Below are 24,286 nucleotides of genomic sequence, written 5' to 3'. Positions count from 1 at the left end.
CAATACATAATCTAGCAGAGAGAAAAAAAATAAAAATAATAAGTAAATTAATTACATATATTGAATAGATTAAAAAACATGCAAAAACAGAAATACTGTATATTAAAAAAAAAGTGAGGTAGTGTCCAAAGATTCAACTTCCATTTAGGAATTGGATGGCGGAGCGGAAGAAGCTGTTCCTAAATCGCTGAGTGTGTGCATTCAAATTCCTATACCTCCTGCCTGATGGTAACAGTGAGAAAAGGGCATGCCCTTGGTGCTGGAGGTCCTTAATAATGGACACCGCCTTTCTGAGACACCACTCACTGAAGATGTCCTGGGTACTTTGTAGGCTAGTGCCCAAGATGGAGCTGACCAGATTTACAACCTTCTGCAGCTTCTTTCAGTCCTGTGAAGTAGCCCCTCCATGCCAGACAGTGATGCAGCCTGTCAGAATGCTCTCCACAGTACAACTATAGAAGTTTGAGTGCATTTGCTGACATGCCAAATCACTTCAAACTCGTAATGAAGTATAGCTGCTGTCTTGCCTTCTTTATAACTACATCGATATGTTGGGACCAGGTTAGATCCTCCGAGATCTTGACACCCAGGAACTATTAATACCATCTGGCCTGTAGGGCCTGCTCCACCATTCAATAAGATGCAGCCTCATCAGTACCCTGTACAGTTGCAGCATTTCTTTCCAGATGCCTCACTACTTCTTCTTTAATGATAGCTTCAAACATTTTCCCCAACTACTGATGTTAAACCAACTGGCTTATTGTTACCTGCCTTTTGCCTATACCCTTTTTTGAACAGTGGCATGACATTTGCTGTTTTTCAATTCACTAGGACCTGCCCAGAGTCCAAAGAATATTAGTAAATTATCACCAAGCCTCTGCTATAACTTGTGCTACTCTTTCAGTACCCTGGGATGCATTACATCAGGACCAGGAAACTTGTCTATTTTCAGATGTACAAGTTTGCTCAGCACAACCTCTTCAGTGATAGCTATTGTATCAAGGTCCTCACCTCCCATTGCATCCATAACATCTCCTTGACATGTTAGACGTGTCCTCCACCATGAAGACTGACACAGAATAGTCATTCAATGCCTCTGCCATTTCTTCATTACCCAATATCAATTCCCCCTTCCCTTCTTCCAAGGGACCTACATTAACTTTAGCCACCCTTTTCCGCTTTATATAATTATGAAAACTTTTACTATCTATTTTTATATTTTGTGCTAATTTATTTTCATAATCTAGCTTCCCTTTCTTTTTGCTCACGTAGTGGTTCTTTATTACTTTTTAAAGAGTTTTCCCAATCTTCCAGTTTCCCACTACTCTTGGCGACTTTGTATGCACAAGCTTTTAGTTTGATACCTTCTTTTATTTCCTTATTTATCTAAGGGTGGCTCTTCCCACCCTTATTGTCCTTGCTTTTAATTGGAATATACTTTTATTGAGCACTGTCTTCCATTGGTCCTCAACCATCCCACCATATAGCCTGTGCTCCTAGTCTACACTAGCTAAATCCTCCCTCAACCCATTGTAGTCTCCATTGTTTAGACATATTTCACTGGTTTTAGATCAAACTACTGCACCCTCTATTTGTATGAGAAACTCAATCATACTGTGATCACTCTTTCCAATAGGATCCCTAACTCCAAGATCATTAATTTTACCCATCTCATTGCACAGGACCAGATCTGAGATAGCACGTTCCCTTGTTGGTCCAGTAACATGCTGTTCAAGAAAGCCATCATGGATGTATTCAGTGCCATCAAATGCTCATCATAACAAGCTGTTTAAACATGGAGCCATTTTCATGAACGTACTTTAAACCCTCTCCAGTTTCAGCACATTTTTTATAAGAGGCCCAAAACTGTTCACAATACCCTGAGAGGCCTCACCGGTGTTTTATAAATTCTCAACATTACATCCTTGGATTTTTATTCTAGTTCTCTTGAAATTAATGCTGACATGCATTTGCCACACAGACTCAACCTGCAAATTAACCTTTATTGAATCCTGCACAAGGACTCCCAAGTCTCTTTGTGTCTTTTTGTATTTTCCTTCTCTCCCTTCTTGAAAAGTGTAGTGACATTTGCAATTTTCAGTCTAACAGTACCATTCCTGAATCTTGTGATTCTTGAAAGATCATTACTAATACTTCCATGATCTATTCAGCCACCTCTTTCAGAACTCTGGGGTGTCCACCATCTGGTCCAGGTGACTTACCTACCTTCAGACTTTACAGTTTCAAAATAATCTTCTCTCTAGTTATAGTAACTTCATACACTTTATGCCTCCTGACACTTGAACTTCCACCATACTGCTAGTGTCTTCCATAGTGATGAATGATGCAAAATACTTATTCAGTTCATCTGCCATTTCCTTGACCCCTATTTCTGCTTTTCCAACATTCTTTTTCCAGTGGTCCGATATCCACTCTTCTCTCTCTTTTACACTTTATGTATCTGAAGAAACTTTTGGTATCCTCTATAACATAATTGGATAGCTTACTTTCCTATTCCATCTTTATCTTCTTAATGACTTTTAATTGTCTTCTGTTTTTTTTAAAGCTTCCCAATCCTTTAACTTCCCACTAATTTTTGCTCTAATATATATGGCAAATAGCAAAATGGTACTTCAGAGGATGACAATCTTATGCAAATTAATGCAGCATAGACAATATTTTAATTTGCATCTAAACTGTAGTGCACCTGTCTAGGAACACTGACAGGTAAAAGTAGAGAGCTTTAGTCTGTACTTAATCCAAGTTAAACTTCTCTTTGAGTGTCTGATAGAATTCTATAAAGGGATCTGTATTTAATATCTATTCTGTACTGTGCCACGGAATAATTGTTGCTTTATGCAATAGAGCCCCCAAGCATGAATTTGATGTTGAAAACGTGATAGGCAGTCTGCAATTTCTGTATATAGCACCATTACAGTATTGAAACTTCAAGCTTCTTCACTGCTCTTGAATCCCTAAGTTTCCTTTTTTCCATCAATATTCTTTAGCATACTAGCACTGGTCTTTGCATCGAAAGGACAGGCAGCAAGGCATAGACAGTGTTGTGGCTCTGTTGGCAACAGGTGGAATTACATTTTTAGAAAGAGGTGATGTAGGGTCAGAAAATGACAGATCTATGTGGATGGAGTTAAGAAGTGCAAGGGTAAAAAAAAATCACGTTATAGAAATCATGTATAGGCCTTCAAATAGCAGCCAAGATGTGGGGTTGAGATTGCAAAGGGAGCTGTAAAGTGCATATAATAAGGGTGGAAGCGAGACAAGTGGGTAGGGGTCCGTGCCAGGCAAAAAGCAAACCCTAGCTGGCCGGCTCTCCCGTCCATTCTGCTCTCCATTGTCCGCTCCCTGGGCAATAAATTGGACTACATCCGACTCCAACAAAATACTCGGTGGGAGTACAGAATCTGCTGTGCGTATGTTTTCACAGAGACATGGCTTACCAATGGAATCCTGGACGCCGCCATTCAGCTGGATGGGCTCGCCTTGTTTCAAGCGGACAGGGATGCAGCTCCTTCCGGTAAGACTTGCGGTGGTGGCTTGTGGTTTACATCAATACGGAATTGTGCAAGAACTCGGTGCTGGTTTCCAGATGCTGCTCATCGCTAGTAGAGTTTGTGACTGTTAGATGCAGACCATTTTATTTACCACAAGAATTCACCAATGTCCTCATTGTTAGTGTCTACATTCCCCCCAGCGCTAATGCTAAGGAGGTACTCTGTGAACTGTATGGGGCTATTAGCGAACTGTAGAACGCACACCCTGATGGACTGTTTATTGTCGCTGGAGATTTTAACCACACGAACCTCAAGTCAGTGCTCCCCAAATTCCATCAGTATGTGGACTTTGCAACGAGGGGGGAGAATGTGTTGGACCTTGTTTACACAAACATCCCCGATGCGTACCAGGCGAAGCCCCGCCCCCACTTCGGTTACTCAGACCACGTCTCTGTTATGCTAATCCCAGCATACAGACCGCTTGTCAGGTGCTCCAGACCAGTTCAGAAGCAGGTGAGAACGTGGCCAGCAGGAGCCATCTCTGCTCTTCAAGACTGCTTTGAGCACATGTTCAGGGAGGCTGCAACCGATGGCAACTCTACCAACTTAGAGGCGTACACGGCGTCAGTGACTAGTTAACTCAGCAAGTGCATCGACGACATCATTGTGTCCAAGACCATCACTACATGCGCTAACAAGAAGCCATGGATAACAGCAGAGGTGCATGTGCTGCTGAGGACCAATGACTCCGCCTTCAGAGCAGGCGACAAGGCAGCCCTAACAACAGCAAGGGCCAAATAGTCCCAGGCCATCAGAAAGGCAAAGCGTGCACACGCCCAGCGAATCTACAGCCACTTCCAGGACAGCGGCGACATGCGGCGCATGTGGAAGGGAATTCAGGACATCATCAATTACAGGACAACATCACCTGACTGTGCGGGGTGATGCCTCCCTCCCAGATGCACTTAACAACTTCAATGCTCATTTTGAGGCAGAAAATGATGTGGCTGCGAGGAAGTCCACCCCTCCTCCAAATGACCAAGTGCTGTGTCTCACCGTAGCCGATGTGAGAAGAACCCTCTACAGGGTCAACCCACAGAAGGCTGCTGGACCAGACAATATTCCTGGTAGAGTGCTCAGAGGATGTGCAGACCAGCTAGCAGATGTTCTCACTGACATCATCAACATCTCCCTGAGCAGCACCACTGTTCCAACGTGCTTGAAGGCCGCCATTATCGTCCCCGTCCTGAAGAAGTCTTCAGTGTCCTGCCTAAATGACTACCGTCCCGTTGCACTCACATCCATCATCATGAAGTGTTTCGAGAGGTTCGTCATGAGGCACACCAAGACCCTGCTGCCCCCCTCACTGGACCCCCTGCAGTTCACGTACCGTCCCAACTGTTCAACAGATGATGCCATTGCCATCACCCTCCACCTGGCCCTAACCCGCCTGGACAAAAAAGACACATACGTTTGAATGCTGTTCATAGACTTCAGTTCAGCATTCAACACAATCATTCCTCAGAAACTGATTGGAAAGCTGAGCCTACTGGGCCTGAACACCTCCCTCTGCAACTGGATACTAGACTTCCTGAGTGGGACACCTCAATCAGTCCAGATCAGAGGCAGCATCTCCAACACCATCACACTGAGCACGGGGGTCCCCCAAGGGCTGTGTGCTCAGTCCATTGCTGTTCACTCTGCTGACCCACGACTGTGCTGCAACACACAGCTCGAATCACATCATCAAGTTCGCCGATGACACGACCGTGGTGGGTCTCATCAGCAAGAACAACCAGTCAGCATACAGAGAGGAGGTGCAGCGGCTAACGGACTGGTGCACAGCCAACAAACTGTCTCTGAATGTGACAAAACAAAAGAGATGGTTGTTGACTTCAGGAGGGCACAGAGCGACCACTCTCTGCTGAACCTCGATGGCTCCTTGGTAAAGACCGTTAAGAGCACCAAATTTCTTGGAGTTCACCTGGCAGAGAATCTCACCTGGTCCCTCAACACCAGCTCTATAGCAAAGAAAGCCCAGCAGTGTCTCTACTTTCTGCAAAGGTTGAGGAAAGTCCATCTCCCACCCTCATCACATTCTACAGAGGTTGTATTGAAAGCATCCTGAGCAGCTGCATCGCTGCCTGGTTCGGAAATTGTACCATCTCGGATCACGAGACCCTGCAGTGGATAGTGAGGCCAGCTGAGATCATCAGGGTCTCTCTTCCCGCCATTAGACATTTACACTATACGCTGCATCCGCAAAGCAAACAGCATTATGAAGGACCCCACGCACCCCTCATACAAACTCTTCTCCTTCCTGCCATCTGGGAAAAGGCACTGAAGCATTCGGGCTCTCACGACCAGACTATGTAACAGTTTCTTCCCCCAAGCCATCACATTCCTCAATACCCAGAGTCTGGACTGACACCAACTTATTGCCGTCTACTGTGCCTATTGTCTTGTTTATTATTTATTGTGATGCCTGCACTATTTTGTGCACTTTATGCAGTTCTAGGTCTGTAGTCTAGTGTAGTTTTTTTTCTGTGTTGTTTTTACATAGTTCAGTGTAGTTTTTGTATTGTTTCATGTAGCACCAGGGTCCTAAAAAACATTGTCTCATTTTTACTGTGTACTGCACCAGCAGTTATGGTCAAAATGACAATAAAAAGTGACTTGACTTGACTTAAAATGACTGTTTTCGCACATACCTCTGAAACTAACTAAACTTTTACTAAAGACTTACACAGGACAGAAAGTGCATCCTGAAGGCAAACTTAGAGTGACAGTGACCTGCGGAGATAAAACACAGCAACTGAACTTCTATGTACTGAAAAATGGAGGACCACCATTGCTGGGACATGAATGGCTCAGGAAAATCCAGTTGGATTGGCACACCATCAAGGCACTAGATATGTCAGCAAAGGAGGGCAGCAAGGCTACATCTGAGAGACTGACACAAATACTTTCTTTCTCTGAGGAAGTGTTCATGAAAGGAATATGAACACTTCAGGGCATGAAGGCAAGGACTGAGATTGAGGAAAATACATGTCCAAAATTTCACAAAGCCAGACCAGTGCCATATGCAATCCGTCCTACAGTAGAGGCAGAGCTGAAAAATCGGGGGTCCTGTCAAAGGTGGATTGGAGTGAATGGGCTGTGCCTATTAACCATATAACAATTACAGCACAGAAACAGGCCATCTCGGCCCTTCTAGTCCGTGCCGAACGCTTACTCTCACCTAGTCCCACTGGCCCGCACTCAGCCCATAACCTTCCATTCCTTTCCTGTCCACATTCCTATCCAATTTTAATTAAAATGACGATATTGAACCTGCCTCTACCACTTCTACTGGAAGCTCATTCCACACAGCTACCACTCTCTGAGTAAAGAAATTCCCCCTCGTGTTACCCTTAAACTTTTGCCCCCTAACTCTCAACTCATGTCCTCTTGTTTGAATCTCTCCTACTCTCAATGGAAAAAGCCTATCCACATCAACTCTATCTATCCCCCTCATAATTTTAAATACCTCAATCAAGTCCCCCCTCAACCTTCTACGCTCCAAAGAATAAAGACCTAACTTGTTCAACCTCTCCCTGTAAGTTAGGTGCTGAAACCCAGGTAACATTCTAGTAAATCTTCTCCGTACACTCTATTTTGTTGATATCCTTCCTATAATTCAGTGACCAGAACTATATACAATACTCCAAATTCAGCCTTACCAATGCCTTATACAATTTTAACATTACATCCCAACTCCTATACTCAATACTCTGATTGAAGACCAGCATACCAAAAGCTTTCTTCACCATCCTATCCACATGAGATTCCACCTTCAGGGAACTATGCACCATTATTCCTAGATCACTCTGTTCTACTGCATTCTTCAATGCCCTACCATTTACCATGTATGTCCTATTTGGATTATTCCTACCAAAATGTAGCACCTCACACATATCAGTATTAAACTCCATCTGCCATTGTTCAGCCCACTCTTCTAACTGGCCTAAATCTCTCTGCAAGCTTTGAAAACCTACTTCATTATCCACAACGCCACCTACCTTAGTATCATCTGCATACTTACTAATCCAACTTACCACCCCATCATCCAGATCATAAACGTATATGACAAACAACATTGGACCCAGTACAGATCTCCGAGGCACACCACGAGTCACTGGCCTCCAACCTGACAAACAGTTATCCACCACTAATCTCTGACATCTCCCATCCAGCCACTGTTGAATCCATTTCACTACTTCGATATTAATACCTAACGATTGAACCTTCCTAACTAACCATGTGGAACCTTGTCACATGGCCTTACTGAAGTCCATATAGACAACATCCACTGCTTTACCCTCGTCAACTTTCCTCGTAATCTCTTCAAAAAATTCAGTAAGATTTGTCAAACATGATCTTCCACGCACAACTCCATGTTGACTGTTCCTAATCAGACCGTGTCTATCCAGATAATTAAATATACCATCTCTAAGAATACCTTCCATTAATTTACCCACCACTGACGTCAAACTGACAGGTCTATAATTGCTAGGTTTACTCTTAGAACCCTTTTTAAACAATGGAATCACATGAGCAATATGCCAATCCTCCGGCACCAACCCCGTTTCTAATGACATTTGAAATATTTCTCTCAGAGCCCCTGCTATTTCTACACTAACTTCCCTCAAGGTCCTAGGGAATATCTTGTCAGGACCAGGAGATTTATCCACTTTTATATTCCTTAAAAGCCCAGGTACTTCCTCTTCTTTAATCATCATAGATTCCACAACTACCCTACTTGTTTCCCTTACCTTACACAATTCAATATCCTTCTCCTCAGTGAATACCAAAGAAAAGAAATTGTTCAAAATCTCCCCCATCTCTTTCGGCTCCACACATAGCTGTCCACTCTGATTCTCTAAGGGACCAATTTTATGCCTCACTATCTTTTTGCTATTAATATAACTGTAGAAACCCTTCGGATTTATTTTCACCTTACTTGCCAAAGCAATCTCGTATCTTCTTTTAGCTTTTCTAATTTCTTTCTTAAGATTCTCCTTACATTCTTTATATTCCTCAAGCACCTATTTACTCCATGCTGCCTATATTTATTGTAGATATCTCTCTTTTTCCTAACCAAGTTTCCAATATCCCTTGAAAACCATGGCTCTCTCAAACTTTTAACCTTTCCTTTCAACCTAACAGGAACATAAAGATTCTGTACCCTCAAAATTTCACCTTTAAATGACCTCCATTTCTCTATTACATCCTTCTCATAAAACAAACTGTCCCAATCCACTCCTTCTAAATCCTTTTGCATCTCCTCAAAGTTAGCCTTTCTCCAATCGAAAACCTCAACCCTGTGTCCAGTCCTATCTTTCTCCATAATTATATTGAAACTAATAGCATTGTGATCACTGGACCTGAAGTGCTCCCCAACACATACCTCCATCATCTAACCTATTTCATTCCCTAACAGAAGATCCAACACTGCCCCTTCTCTAGTCGGTACCTCTATGTATTGCTGCAAAAAAAATCATTGTTCCAGTGATGAAGAAACCCTCCAGCACAGGAAAACCAAGCAAGGCGCACATATGTGATGATTTTAAAGTGACTGTTAATCCGATTCTCCACACAGTTCAGTATCCGCTCTCTCGTACTGAGGACATCTTTGCTTCCCTGTCAGGAGGGAAACATTTCACAAAAATCGATTTGACCCAGGCTTATCTCCAAATGGAAATTGATGAAGCATCCAAGAAATACCTGACAATAAATACACACAAAGGACTTTACCAGTACAACAGGTTGGTGTTTGGGATAGCATCAGCTCCTGCAATCTGGCAAAGGGCAATGGACCAGGTCCTGCAGGGGAATCCAGGGAGTCAGTGTTACCTGAATGACATCATTGTCACTGGCAAAGATGACGATGAACATCTTTCTAACCTTGAACAAGTGCTCATCAGGTTACGAGAATATGGGCTCAGAGCTAATCGACAGAAATGTGAGTTTTTTAAAAAGGAAATTTCATTCTGTGGGCATGTGATCAACAAGGAAAGCTTACACATGTATCAATACAAGATAGAAGTGGTGCTTAAGGCACCACCACCCAAAAATGTGTCTCAGCTGAGAGCATAAATTGGACTAGAGAACTATTACAAGTTCTTGCCTAACCTATCCACAGTCCTACACCCACTAAATGCACTATAACAGACAGGAACACAACAGAAATGGACTGAGAGCTGTGATAAAACATTTCAAGAAACTAAAAGACTCATAACTTCAGAAGGGGTACTCGCATACTTTGACCCCTCCTTACCGATCCAACTAGCTTGTGATGCCTCGTCCTGTGGGATAGCAGCTGTGTTATCGCACAAATTTCCAGATTGCTCACAAAGACCAATAGCGTTTTCCACAAGAACGCTAACTTCAGCTGAACCCAACTATGCAGATTGACAGAGAGGCTCTAAGCCTTATGTGGGGAGTCACTACCTGTTTGGCCAAAAGTTTACCCTGTTGACTGATCATCGGCCTCTTGTGTCAATCTTCAATCCAAGAAAAGGTGTTCCACTGATGACAGCACAAAGGCTGCAGCAATGGTCTCTGTTCTTAGGAGGTCACATGTATGACATTGAACACAAGGGGACCAAGCAACATGGCAATGCCAATGGGTTGTCACGTTTACCACTGCCGACTTCCAAGATAACTACACAAATGAATTCACCAAAGGTCTTTCACACAACAATAGTTGAACAACTGAATAACAAAGATTTTGCTTCCTGAATACCTTCAGGTGTATCTTATAAATTTTGGGCTACTGATCATGAAAATCACCATGAAATTTCCCTATCACGTGCTATCTTTTAAAATTAACTTATGTTTGTTATTTCAATACATAATTCAAGTCAATTAGAATGTTGCCTACAATGTAAGCTGGAAAGTTTCCTATCTTGTCCAGGCAAGCTTAGGCATGCATAGGAGGCACGGCTGCTGCATGGCAGGACAGGTTTTAGCGATAATTATTGGGTTCAGGACTTTAAGGATGTAATTTGCTATCACCAGGCACAAAAATTTCTATGAAGGAATTTGATACTTTAGACAGATGCTTCCCAGAATAATTGATGCCAAGATTAAGGAAAGCATTTCTGTTGGTCCGCAAATCAAAGAGGTCATCAATGACAGGCAATTTGAAGAATTTCTAGTGGGACCAAAGAAAATCACATGGAAGGCATTCAAAGAAGTTGTTGAAATTTTTCTCGGCATCTGCAGAGCACCAAACTACATACAGCTGGTTGAAAGCATGCTTCAAGCATATAAAACCATGAAATGCAACAGGTCACTAAAGATTCATTTTCTGCATTCCTATGGTGAAAGGTTTCACCAGGACATTGCGGTCATGGAGAAAAGATACCAGGGCAACTGGAATCCATCAATGCTGATGAATTATTGTTGAACTCTTAAGTGAGAAGCCTCAGACACAGAGTACAAATGAAAATCATTAACAAAGAATTTTTAACTTAGTTGAACTATTGCAAAGCATCAGCACCATTATACAATTAAACACATTATATTCAATAAAAGTTAATTTGTTGTTTCTCCAAATCCCTACGTAATACAAGTATTCTGAAATCATATTTGTGTTCATCTTCAAGCAGTCTATCAAAAAAAAATTCTGAGGAAGCAACACTTTTGAAAAAAGTGACAAACAGCCTCATTGAAAGGGAAACACACAATGACCCTACGTTGTCAAAAGTGTATGACATCACAATAAAGGGACGGCTAGCGTGGGGTAACACATTGTTTCCAGCCTTCTCAGTGAGGAAGAAGCAGTTGTCAGTGTGTCGGGGAACACTAATGTGTGGCTCACGAGCTGTGATTCCTCCCAAGCTACGCACCAGAGTGCCGGAGGAACTGCACAAGGGGCACCTGGGTACCATGAAGATGAAAGGTCTTGGCCGTGCCTATGTGTGGTGGCCAGGAATCGATAAACAGATTGAGGATGTGACCAAGAACTCTTCTGGATGTGAAAAGATCCGGAACACACCACCACAAGCCCCTCTCCATCTGTGGGAGTGGGCCTCATCACCATGGCAACGAGTGTACAATGACTTTGCTGGACCATTCATGGACTCTATCCTTTTATCGCCATTGATGCACATTCCAAATGGCCTGTGATTGTCAAACTGAAGACAAGCACATCGGAAAAGACCATTACAGTGCTGAGGACCACGTTCACCAGGAATGGCACACCAGAGCAAATCTACACAGACAATGGACAACAATTTGTCTCTGCAGAATTCCGAAGTTTCGTGAAGAACAATGGAATCAAGCACTTTACATCGGCCCCGTACCATCCACCCACAAATGGCTTGGCAGAAAGATTTGTACAAACATTCAAGAAAGACCTCAAGGCAAGGGACTGTGATTATCGACCACTATAACACAAGATAGATAACTTCCTCCTTGCCTATCGTAATGCAGTATATGCAACCACCAACCAGACTCCAGCGATGATGTTTCTGAACAAGAACCTGAGGTCCCGCATGGATCTTCTCAAACCAGATGTACGGTGTGATGTGGAGAACAGACAGTTCAAACACTCAAATGCTAAGTCAACACGGAGCTTCAGTGTGGGTCAGTCAATTCTTGTACGTGATTACCAGACTGAAAAGTGGCAGTCGGGTATAATTTCTGCCATAGGCAGGCCAACTGATGTATAGAGTACAGGTGGAAGAGAATGTATCGAGATGGTACGTGGACCAAATCCTGGCTTCTCGGGTGAGAAAGACAACACCACCTTGCCCGGACTCTCATGACACAAAAGCACATTACGTGGATCAAATTCTGAATTCTCAGGTGAAAAACACAACAACACCCTGCCCTGACTCCCGGACAAAGAAGCAAACATTCCTGCTGTGACCACATCAGCCTCCTCCACAGATGAGCCTGTCATCAGTGCTGAGGACCCACCTTAGGTACCTGTGGAGACTCATTCCCCAAAGCAAACATTTCAAGTCAGACGTTACCCAGAGAAGCAGAGGAGACCTCTCCAGAGACTTGAGTTATAAATGGGTATTAGACCAAAAGTAAAAGGTTAAAAAAAGTTTTAAAAAATCAAAAGAAAAAAAGGGGGCTTGTTATAATCTGATATTATTATATTACTTTGTTATGATTTGATATTATTAAGTTACTAAGTAAACAAATGGTAGGCGTTTGTATGTTAAGGGTAGACATTTTTGTTTAGCAACGAGACCCAGATACACTATTAAAATAAAAGGGGAGGAGTGTACTGCATGGCCTACAATAGTGGTCACCAACCCGTCGATCGCGATCGACTGGTCGATCTTTGAGACTTTCCCAGTAGATCCCGAAAAAGAATGAAAAATAAATACACAAATACTGTTGAGAGATTGTTTCTGGGTTGCGGGGTTTTAGTTCCATTCTTTCTGTCCAGTGCACATGCCTGTAGCTCCCCCTCCCGGCGCTACACTGTGTAATTCAATGGTCCCCAACCACCAGGCCGCGAGGAAACAATACGAGTCAGCTGCACTTTTCCTCATTCACCGTCACGCTCACAATAGACAATAGGTGCAGAAGTAGACCATTCGGCCCTTCGAGCCTGCACCGCCATTCTGAGATCATGGCTGATCAATTCCTATCAATACCCGGTTCCTGCCTTGTCCCCATATCCCTTGATTCCCCTATCCATAAGATACCTATCTAGCTCCTTCTTGAAAGCATCCAGAGAATTGGCCTCCACTGCCTTCCAAGGCAGTGCATTCCAGACACCCACAACTCTTCGGGAGAAGAAGTTTTTCCTTACCTCTGTCCTAAATGACCAACCCCTTATTCTCAAACCATGCCCTCTGATACCGGACTCTCCCAGCATCTGGAACATATTTCCTGCCTCTATCTTGTCCAATCCCTTAATAATCTTATATGTTGCAATCAGATCCCCTCTCAATCTCCTTAATTCCAGCATGTACAAGCCCAGTCTCTCTAACCTCTCTGCGTAAGACAGTCCAGACATCCCAGGAATTAACCTCGTGAATCTACGCTGCACTTCCTCAACAGCCAGGATGTCCTTCCTTAACCCTGGAGACCAAAACTGTACACAATACTCCAGGTGTGGTCTCACCAGGGCCCTGTACAAATGCAAGAGGATTTCCTTGCTCTTGTACTCAATTCCCTTTGTAATAAAGGCCAACATTCCATTAGCCTTCTTCACTGCCTGCTGCACTTGCTCATTCACCTTCAGTGACTGATGAACAAGGATTCCTAGATCTCTTTGTATTTCTCTCTTACCTAACTCTACACCGTTCAAATAATCCGCCTTCCTGTTCTTACTCCCAAAGTGGATAACCTCACACTTATTCACATTAAATGTCATCTGCCAAGTATCTGCCCACTCACTCAGCCTATCCAAGTCACCCTGAATTCCCCTAACATGCTCATCACATGTCACACTGCCACGCAGCTTAGTATCATCAGCAAACTTGCTGATGTTATTCTCAATGCCTTCATCTAAATCGTTGATGTAAATTGTAAACAGCTGTGGTCCCAATACCGAGTTCTGTGGCACCCCACTAGTCACCACCTGCCATTCCGAGAAACACCCATTCACCGCTACCCTTTGCTTTTTATCTGCCAACAGTTTTCTATCCATGTCAATGCCTTCCCCCCACAATGCCCTGAGCTTTGATTTTACCCACCAATCTTCTATGTGGGACCTTATCAAATGCCTTCTGAAAATCGAGTTACACTACATCCACTGGATCTCCCCCATCTAACTTCCTGGTTACAACCTCGAAAAACTCCAACAGATTAGTCAAGCATGATTTACCCTTGGTAAATCCATGCTGGCTCAGCCCAATCCTATCACTGCTGTCTAGATATGCCACTATTTCATCCTTAATAATGGACTCTAGCATCTTTCCCACCACCGATGTCAGGCTGACAGGTCGATAGTTCTCTGTTTTCTCCCTCCCTCCTTTCTTTAAAAAGTGGGATAATATTAGCCATTCTCCAATCCTCAGGAACTGATCCTGAGTCTAAGGAACATTGGAAAATGATTACCAATGCATCCACAATTTCCAGGGCCACCTCCTTTAGTACCCTAGGGTGCAGACCATCTGGACCTGGGGATTTGTCAGCCTTCAGTCCCATCAGTCTTCTCATCACCGTTTCCTTCCGAATGTCAATCTGTTTCATTTCCTCTATTACCCTATGTCCTTGGCCCATCCATACATCTGGGAGATTGCTTGTGTCTTCCTTAGTGAAAACAGATCTAAAGTACTCATTAAATTCTTCTGCCATTTCTCTGTTTCCCATAACAATTTCACCCAATTCATTCTTCAAGGGCCCAACATTGTTCTTAACTATCTTCTTTCTCTTCACATACCTAAAAAAGCTTTTGCTATCTTCCTTTATATTCCTGGCTAGCTTGCGTTCGTACCTCATTTTTTCTCCCCGTATTGTCTTTTTAGTTAAGTTCTGTTGTTCCTTAAAAACTTCCCAATCATCTGTCCTCCCACTCACCTTAGCTCTGTCATATTTCCTTTTTTTTAATGCTATGCAGTCTCTGACTTCCTTTGTCAACCACTGAGGCCTCTTTCCCCCCTTTGAATCCTTCCTTCTCTGGGGGATGAACTGATCTTGCACCTTGTGCATTATTCCCAAGAATACCTGCCATTGCTGTTCCACTGTCTTTTCTGCTAGGCTATCCGTCCAGTCAACTTTGGCCAGCTCCTCCCTCATGGCTCCATAGTTTCCCCTGTTCATCTGCAACACTGACACCGAGCTGCCCTTATCCTTCTCAAATTGCAGATAAAAGCTTATCATATTGTGATCACTACCTCCTAATGGCTCCTTTACTGCGAGATCGCTTATCAAATCCTGTTCATTACATAACACTAAATCCAAAATAGTCTTGTTCCTGGTCGGCTCTCGTACAAGCTGTTCCAAGAATGCATCCCGTAGGCACTCTACAAACTCTCTATCCTGTGGTCCAGCACCAACCTGATTCTCCCAGTTCTCCTGCATGTTGAAATCCCCCATAACTACTGCAATATTACCTTTGCCACATGCCAATGTTAACTCCCTATTCAACTTGCACCCAATATCCATGCTACTGTTTGGTGGCCTGTAGACAACACCCATTTGGGTCCTTTTGCCCTTACTGTTCCTCAGTTCTATCCACACAGACTCTACTTCTCCTGACCCTATGTCCCCCCTTGCAAAGGACTGAATCTCATTCCTCACCAACAGGGCCACCCCACCCCCTCTGCCCACAATTCTGTCCCTACGATAGCACGTATACCCTTGTACATTCATTTCCCAGGTCTGATCTCCCTGCAGCCATGTCTCCGTTATCCCAACAACATCATAGTTACCCATTCGCACCTGGGCTTCAAGCTCATCCGCCTTATTCCTGACACTTCGTGCATTCAGATATAGAATTTTTAACCCATTTCTTCTCTCTCTGTTTGAATCGCTGCCTATTGTGCTTAACCCAGCTCCCCGAACTCCCATCGGGCTATACGCCCCTAGAATTTTGTTGTCCTTCCTACATTTACTTATTCTTTCAACACATTTAACTCCATGTTCTGTCAGACCATCCCTCTGTACACGAGTCCTCCTTATCACTTGTTCCGCCCCACCTTCCTCTACTACACACTTAATATTCCGGAACCGTGTAGTCCCCACCTGTCCTTTATTCTTCCTCTCGCTATCCTCTCTCACATTCTGGATCCCCGCCCCCTGCAAATTTAGTTTAAACCCCCCCAAGAAGCTCTAGCAATCTTCCCTGCAAGAATGTTAGTACCGCTCCAGTTCAGGTGTAAACCGTCCCTTTGGAACAGATCCCACCTTCCCTGGAACAAAGCCCAATTATCTACAAACCTGAAGCCCTCACTCCTGCACCATCCTCTCAGCCACGTATTAACCTTTATAATCCTCCTGTTCCTTGCTTCACTCGCACATGGCACAGGTAGCAATCCTGAGATTGTTACCCTGGAGGTCCTGCTCTTCAGCTTTGCACCTAACTCCTTGAACTCCCTACGCAGGACCCCCTCACTCATCCTACCCATGTCATTGGTCCCTACATGGACCACAACATCTGGATTCTTGCCCTCCCTCTCGAGAATAACCTGCATCCGATCTGAGATGTCTCGGACTCCGGCACCAGGGAAGCAACATACCATCCGAGACTCCCGATCTTCCCCACAAAATCTCCTATCCGCCCCCCTGACTATAGAATCCCCTATCAATACCGCTTTCTTCCCTTCCCTACTCCCCTTCCTAGTCGAGAGTCCAACCTCAGTGCCAGAGACAGGACCACTGCAGCTTGTTCCTGGTAGGTCATCCCCACCAACAGTATCCAAAACAGTATACTTATTTTTGATGGGAACAGCCACAGGGGTGCTCTTCTCTCTCTGTCTGCTCCCCCTGCCTCTCTTGACTGTCACCCAATTGCCTACCTCCTGTCTTTTCGGTGTGACTACCTCCCGATAACTCTTATCTATCTCTGCCTCCCGAATGATCCGTAGTTCATCTAGCTCCTGCTCCAATTCCCTAACTCGGTCTGATAGGAGCTGCAGCTGGATGCATCTACTGCAGGTGTAATCATCAGGGACAACGGTGTTGACCCTGACCTCCCACATACTGCATACGGAGCACTGTTGAACTTGAACGCATGCAAGGTCATCAGTCGCCTAAACGCAGTGATACCCTCGTGCCAGTGTTCGCCTCAGGTGGCCGGCAGGAAGTGCCGTTGCTACGGGCCCAGAGCGCGGACAGATGGGCACCGCCTCTAAACCTGTTCACCACACCGAATGTTCGTGGGGAAGCCGGTGCTAAAATATTTGCAGACGACCTAATTCGTGCTCAAGGTTTCGTAAGTATCAGAGCAGCTACCGCACTGCAATCTACTAAAACAAACTTTTGTTGGCCGATAGATCCTACGGGGGGTGAGGGGGGGGCGGCAGGCCTGTCACTCTCCTCGCTCGGTCAGTCACTCTGTCTGGACTGGACCGGACCGCCGCAGCTCCAGCACGGGGACCTCTCCGGCCATGACCTTGTCCTCTCACCCTACCCGCGACCAGTTGCACCTGGCCAAGGCGTCTGGCGGCGGGCAGGCGGAGGCTGCAATTCGGGCCGGGAGGTTGTCCGAGGAAATGAAGCCCTCAAAACAGCTTCGGTACCCTGAGTCCAAGCACCCCGCACTTAAAGACAAATGCATTGAGATTTTGCAGCGGAAAAATCGTGAGCAAGCAGGACAGAAACTAAGTGCCAAGAGCCGTGAAAAAATTGCGGAATAACAGAATAGACCGGACATAAGGAACCTGTATCGGTGTATTCCGGTCATGTTTAACACCAACTACCCCCCCCACCACCCCGTCGGCTGGTCCGCAAGAATATTGTGACTATTAAACAGGATCGCAGTGCAAAAAAAGGTGGGTAACCCTTGTGTTTATACATTATTTCTACTTCCAGGTTGTGGGGTTTTACTTCCGGTCTTTTCTGCCCCAGTGTGAATGCGTGTAACTAGTCACTCTCCCCTTTCACTAAGACCGAGGTACGGGATCTTGTGCGTAAAAAAGTTGGTGACCACTAGCCTACAGTATAATAAGGGACTATTTTATGTTGTAGGGACACGTCGTTGCATGTGCTATTAGGCACATATTGATCTGTACAAGTGTGCCGAGTTCGGTTTCTGCCAGTAAAGAATCGTGAACATTAGCTCCCGTCTCCAGTGTTTTTATTAATAGCATTGTTGTGTAACTAGGCCACATACACAACAGAATTCATCCTGAAATTTAAGGAGATGCTAAAGTCAGAAGTATCAGTATTACAGTGGAGTAAAGGAAATTACAGAGGCATGAGAGAGGAGTTGGCCAGAATTGATTGGAAAAGGGCACTACCAGGGATGACTGCACAGCAACAATGGTTGGAATTGCTGGAAGCAATTCAGAAGGCACAGGATATATACATCCCCAAGAGGAAGAAATGTTCTAAAAGTAAGATGACATAACCATGACTAACAAGAGAAGTTGAAGCCAACATAAAAGCCAAAAAGAGGGCATATAAAAGAGCAAAAATTAGTGGGAAGTTACAGGTTTGGGAAGCTTTTAAAAACCAACAGAAGGCAACTGAAGTCATTAAGAAATAACACTGGATACAAAAGTATGTTAGGCAATCATATTAAAGAGGATAGCCAATCACATTAAAGAAGATACTACAAGTTTCTTCAGATACATAAAGTATAAAAGATGTGAGTGAACATCAGACTGCTGGAAAGTGATACTGCAGAGGTAGTACAGCAGAAAAGGAAATGACTGACATACTGAATAAGCAGTTTGCATCAGTCTTCATTGTGGAAGACACTAGCAGTATGGTGGAAGATCTGAAGGTCGATATTGCTGCTAGACCAGATGGTGTACACCCCAGGGTTCTGAAAGAGGTGGCTGAAGAGATGGGGAACATTAGTAATCACTAGATTCGGGAATGGTTCCAGCAGACTGGAAAATTGCAAATATCACTCCACTCTTCAAGAAGGGAGAGTCAGAAGAAAGGAAATTATAGGCCAGTTAGTCTGACCTCAGTAGTTGGGAAAATGTTGGAGTCGATTGTTAGGTACTTAGAGGCACATGATAAAATAGGCCATAGTCTGCATGATTTCCTCAAGGGAAAGCCTTGCCTGATAAATCAGCTGGAATTCTTTGAAGAAATAAGCCAGAGAGACAAAGGAGATTCGTTTGATGCTGTGTACAGGTTTCCCCCACTTTTCAAAGGTAGAGTATTCCTATGAAATGGTTTGTAAGCTGGAATGTCGTAAAGTGAAGAAGCAATTACCATTTATTTATATGGGAAAAATTTGTGAGCGTTCATAGACCCAAAAAATAACCTACCAAATCATGCCAAATAACACATAAAACCTAAAATAACAGTAACATATAGTAAAAGCAGGAATGATCTGATAAATACACAGCCTATATAACGTAGGAATACTTTTCTACAATTAATGCAGCACTGTCCACCGCAGCGAAAATTTCATGCAAGCGCTCTCGGCAGCACTCGTGGCAAAAACACACAGTGCAAAACGCTCCCGGCAGAAACACTCGGCGCAAGTGCTCCTGGCAGAATCACGCAGTGCAAGCTCTCCCGGTAGAAGCACTTTTTCCAGTAACCTTAAGCTATGAAGCTACCAAATAACACATAAAAATACTCAGCCTATATAAAGTAGAAATAACGTATTGTAGCGGTGTGCTACACACAGCGCTGGAATAACGACACACAGACGGTAAGTTGCAGTTGCGTAAAAGATTTATTCAAACTTCGCGGCCTCGCTTTTAAGCCTTCCCGTTTCCGCCCTCCCCCGGCAGGAATGCTGCATATTCACAGTCCCTTCCCGTGTGCAGGCTTTTCCCTTGCTGGTGAAGAAGGCCTGGCGCCCTTTTTGGGGTCAGCCTCTCTGCCGGCGCGTGTCATTTTGTGAGCTGGTTCGAGTGCTCTGGAAAGTGGGTCACCACATAACCCCCCCGCCACCCCAGAACCGGCGATACACCCCCCCAATGTCCTCAGTCTGGGTCGGTCCCTGTTTGGGAGGTCTGCCTCTGCGCCGCGGTATCTGAGCTCCAACCGGCTGCTGTATTGGATGCGTCCACTGTGAGGGCGGTAGGGATGTCTGTTCTGGGGTGCACTAGCATCGCAGCGTTTGCCAGCCTTCTTTGGTTTTAACGAAAGCGGATGCGGCCTCTTTGTCCCAGGTAATGATGTCCTTGCCCTTACCCGACATCAGGGTGAACAGGGGGCACATGATTCGGGCTGCTGAGGGGAGGAAGTGGTAGTAGAAATTCACCATACCCACGAATTCCTGCAGGTCTTTGAGTGTGTTGGGTCGGGGGAAGTGGCAGACCACGTCTACCTTGGCAGGCAGAGGGGTTGCCCCATCTTTAGTAATCCTGTGGCCCAGGAAGTCAATGGTGTCGAGTCCGAACCGGCGTTTGGCCGGGTTGATTGTAAGGCTGTACTCACTCAGTCGGGCGTAGATTTGACAGAGGTGGGACAGATGCTCCTGACGACTACTGCTGGCTATGAGGATGTCGTCCAAATAGATGAATGCAAAGTCCAGGTCGCGTCCCACCACGTCCATGAGCTGCTGGAATGTCTGTGCGGCATTCTTTAGGCCGAACGGCATTCAGAGGAATTCAAAAAGGCTGGAGTGATGAGTGCTGTTTTGGGGATGTCGTTCGGATGCATCGGGATTTGATGGTATCCCCGGACAAGGTCTACCTTGGAAAAGATCCTTGCACTGTGCAGATTTGCTGCAAAGTCCTAAATGTGCAGCACAGGGTAGCGGTCCGGTGTTGTAGCCTCGTTCAGTCTGCGGTGGTCACCGCATGGTCTCCAGCCCCGTTGCTTTGGGCACCATGTGCAGGGGGGAGACCCCTGGGCTGTCAGACTGCCGTATGATCCCCAATTCCTCCATCCTCTTGAACTCCTCCTTTGCTAGTCGGAGCTTGTCCAGGGGAAGCCTTCGAGCACGGGCATTGAGGGGTGGTCCCTGGGTCAGGGTGTGCTGCTGTACACCGTGTCTGGGCATGGCTGCCGTGAACTACGGTGCCAGAACTGATGGGAAGTCTGCCAGGACTCTGGTGAATTCGTTGTCGGATAGCTTGATGGAGTCCAGGTGTGGGACTGGCGACTTAGCTCCACCCAGGGAGAACGTTTGAAAAGTCTTGGCATGGACTAGTCTCTTCTCTTGCAGGTTGACCAGCAGGCTGTGAGCTCGCAAAAACTCCGCTCCCAGGAGTGGTTGGGCCACGGCGGCCAGTGTGAAGTCCCACGTGAACTGGCTGAAGCTGAACTGTAGCCGCACCGTACAGGTACCGTAGGTCCGTATTGTGCTGCCATTTGCGGCACTCAGGGTGGATCCCAGTTCTCTGTTGCGCGTGTCGTAACTCGTCGCTGATCTCGGCTCCGGTGTCGACCAAAAAGTGGCGTCCCGACTGTTTGTCCCAGGCATACAGGAGGCTATCCTGATGGCCAGCTGCCGTAGCTATCAGCGGCGAATGGCCCTGGTGTTTCCCGGGAAGTTGCAGGGCGGGGTACAGCAGCAGGCTTCTGTGCCCCACTGCTGATGGTAGAAGCACCATTGTTTGTTGGCCTCTGCACTCCTGCCTCTGGGTTTTGTGAGCTCTGCTGCCGGGCCTGGTCTGGTCTGCTGTTGGGCACGTGGCTTGGTGATCTGTACGATGGACACCCCACTCTCCTTCTTGGCTTTCCACAGCACATCTGCCTGGGCCGCCACCTTCCGGGGGTCGAAGTCCGCGTCGGACGGCAGCAGGCGTATGTCCTCGAGCAGCTGCTCTAGGAACGCCTGCTCAAACATGAGGCAGGGCTTGTGTCCTTCAGCCAGGGCCAGCATCTCGTTCATTAATGCCAACGGCAGCCTGTCTCCCAATCCATCCAGGTGCAGTAAGTGGGCAGTTCGCTCGTGCCGTGAGAGTCCAAAAGTCCTTATGAGCAGCGCTTCGAATGCTGTGTATTTGCCGTCCTCCGGGGGTGACTGTATGAACTCCTCAACCTGGGCGGCCGTCTCCTGGTTGAGGGAGTTCACCACGTAGTAGTAACGTGTGTAATCTGAGGTTATCTGCCGAATGTGGAATTGAGCTTCTGCTTGCTGGAACCATAGGTGAGGTCGCAGCGTCCAGAAGCTTGGCAGTTTTAACAAAACTGCATGAACAGATGCGGCATCGTTCATCTTAGGTCTAAATATCGTTTGGGCCGTTGGGGTCACCAACTGTAGCGGTGTGCTACACACAGCACTGGAATAACGACACGCAGACGGTGAGTTGCAGTTGCATAAAAGATTTATTCAAACTTCGTGGCCTCGCTTTTAAGCCTTCCCGTTTCCGCCCTCCCCAGGCAGGAGTGCTATAGGGGGCGCATATTCAAAGTCCCTTCCCGCGCGCGGGCTTTTCCCCTTTCTGGTGAAGAAGGCCTGGCGCCCTTTTTGGGGCCGGCCTCTCTACCCGCGCGTGCCATTTTGTGAGCCGGTTTGAGTGCGCTGGAAAGTGGGTCACCACAGCATAGTTCACTTACTGGAATCGGGAAGACAGTAAACACACTGACGATGGTGTGCTAGGCTGAGTTGTCGGAGGTGGGGGTGGTGGGACACTGGGGTGTCATCTCATTATTGTCTGTTTCCTTCAGGGCAGGCAGGTCACCTTCTTCTATGTCTGCCTGCCTCGATGTCGTAGGTTGAGTTTCGTCGTCTGCTGTGGCTGATGTGGAAGGCTTGAAAAATGACAGTATGCTTGACTGCTTAGCCTCGTGCATTTTTCTATCATACAGTTCTTTGTAAGCACTCAAACCATCCTGCAAACCTGCCCTAAACCTACGCACCCATTCAAAATTAAAGTCATACTTTTCTGCACTGCGTTGTCAATCACAGCGAAAATCTCATGTAATTGCTTTCCGTTCAGTTCCTGGACTTTTTCGCTTTCGGGCCGTTCACTACTGCGTACGGCTTCAATTGTTATCCTTTCCTCTTCATCCATCAGTTCTTGGTCACGGGATGCCAAAACCTCTTGAACATCATCTTCATCAACTTCCACAAACCCTTAGCCAAACTCTCAATATCCTTACTTCATTCACCACGATCGAACCGCTTTATTATGTCTAGTTCTACACTAAGTGTAACACCCTTATGTGCTCTTTTAGGTTTTTCCGATACCTTAGAACTCATCTTGCTAACGGATGCACAAAATAAATCGACATAAAGCACAGATGCTCACAGGCACGTGTTTAAGCAATGCCGGCTAGAATGCAGTTCCGGGGGAGGAGCTAGTCTGCCCGGCGCATGCGCTGCCTTTTATCGTAACAGTGAAAACACCTTCTGTAAGCAAAAACAGGTAACTAATGTACGTCTTTCGTAACAGCGAGTTGACGTAAAGCAAACGTTCGAAAAATGGGGGACACCTGTACTTGGATTTTTGGAAAGCCTTTGACAAGGAGTTTAACAAGCTATTAGTCCGAAGCATTACAGGAAAGATTCTAGCATGGATAAAGCAATGCCTGGTTGGCAGGACGCAAAGAGTGGGAAAAAAGGGAGCCTTTTTTGGTTGGCTGCCGATGATGAGTGGTGTTCCACAGGAGTCTATGTTGGGACTGATTCTTTTTACGTTATATGTCAATTAATTGGATGATGGAATTAATGTCTTTGTTGCAAAGTTTGCAGATGACATGAAGATAGGTGGAGGGGCAGGTAGTTTTGAGGAAGTAAAGAGGCTACAGGAGTTAGACAGATTAGGAGAATGGGCAAAAATGGCACATGGGGTTGACGATTTCTAAATTGAGAGAAAATACAAAAATCTGAGGTGAAAAGGGATTTGAGAGTCCTTGTGCAGGATTCCCTAAAGGTTTATTTGCAGATTGAGTCAGTGGTGAGGAAGGCAAATGCAATGTTAGCACTCATATCAAGAGGACAAGAATATAAAAACTAGGATGTAATATTGAGACCTTGTAAAGCATTGGTGAGGCCTCACTTGGGAGTACTGTGAGCAATTTTGGGCCCCTTTATCTTAGAAACCAGAAGGTTCAAAGGAGGTTCACAAAAATGATTCCAGGATTAAACATCTTGTCATGTGAAGAGCGTTTGATGGCTCTGGGCCTGTAATCACTGGAATTCAGAAGAATGAGGGGTGACCTCATTGACAACTATTGAATGGTGAAAGGCCTTGATAGAGTGGATGTGGAGAGGATGTTTCCTA

General features: G+C 45.5%; 1 protein-coding gene across 3 annotated transcripts in view; it reads right to left on the bottom strand.

Annotated features, from left to right (window-relative positions):
• Nucleotides 1–24,286, bottom strand: part of LOC132403566 (golgin subfamily B member 1-like) — a 206,314-nt gene that overhangs the window by 113,048 nt on the left and 68,980 nt on the right. The window lies entirely within an intron of this gene.

Source organism: Hypanus sabinus, chromosome 13 (genome assembly GCF_030144855.1).
Source record: "Hypanus sabinus isolate sHypSab1 chromosome 13, sHypSab1.hap1, whole genome shotgun sequence".
Classification (NCBI taxonomy): domain Eukaryota; kingdom Metazoa; phylum Chordata; class Chondrichthyes; order Myliobatiformes; family Dasyatidae; genus Hypanus; species Hypanus sabinus.
Note: the sequence above shows the minus strand (reverse complement) of the source record. Positions and strands in the feature narration are given on the sequence as shown.